Source organism: Octopus bimaculoides, chromosome 15 (genome assembly GCF_001194135.2).
Source record: "Octopus bimaculoides isolate UCB-OBI-ISO-001 chromosome 15, ASM119413v2, whole genome shotgun sequence".
Lineage (NCBI taxonomy): Eukaryota > Metazoa > Mollusca > Cephalopoda > Octopoda > Octopodidae > Octopus > Octopus bimaculoides.
The window spans coordinates 8,303,421-8,304,403 of NC_068995.1; the positions used below are offsets into that span (position 1 = coordinate 8,303,421).

A 983-nucleotide genomic window follows, 5' to 3' on the forward strand; every position below is an offset into this window, starting at 1 on the left:
ATATATTATGTCATGACACCTAGATGAATGAGTTAAATCGTATAATGTACCACTTTTAACATATTTTCATGATTGCAAACTGCCAATTTGAGTATCTAAATGTGTACGTGGAAATAATTATAATTGAGAAGCTGTTAATTTCATCACATTTGTTGCAAATAAGTTCACTGAGAACATTCCAGCATTTATCATTCCTATGAAAATAAGGTTTGCGGATACGAAAACCGATAGGAAAATCCTTTAAATATCTTCTGATAATAATATATGTACGTATGAAATGGGCTAGCCTGGCAGGATTTTTAGCACGCCCGTTTATGCATGGCGGCATTTCGTCCGTCTTTTCATTCTGAGTTCAAATTCTCCCGAGGTCTATTTCGCCACTCATATTATCGGCGGTACTGAAATAAGTACCAGTGGAGTATTGGGGTCGGTAACATGGACGTAGACCCTCAACGGAATTTGAAGTAAGAGACAATAAAATAAATTGAAAACATTTTACAAAACATAAAAACAAACCTATTGCTCATGCGACATATCTCAATATTTCATTAGAACGCAGTACAAGGCTGCACAATGTGACGTATGTTACCAGGATCTACCAACCCACGAAATATACCCCCGCACAAAAGAACTCGCTTACGCATTCTATAATCGAACGATGGAAGTTTTCTTAACCAGTAAAGTTTAATGCATTAGCAGAACAACTTCAATAAAAGAAAAGTGGAAGAACAACACATAAAAAACAATATATGCTTATATATATATATATATATATATATATATATATACAATATCATTAGCGAATTGGTTCAATAATGTTAGCACTGTAAAACCAATCGTTAAATGAAACGATGGCTAAGAAACGAAAGTTATTTTCTAATATATTTTATCGGTCATGTAAAATATGACAGTAAACAACCGAAGCACATATTTATAAATATGTATTTGTGTGTCTGTGTTTGTCTCCAAACTGTCGCTTGAGA

General features: G+C 33.5%; 1 protein-coding gene across 1 annotated transcript in view; it reads right to left on the bottom strand.

The window, feature by feature from the left end:
• The window catches only part of LOC128249552 (probable serine/threonine-protein kinase samkA), a 658,532-nt gene that overhangs the window by 212,808 nt on the left and 444,741 nt on the right, over positions 1–983 (bottom strand). The gene's annotated exons all lie outside the window — the stretch shown is intronic.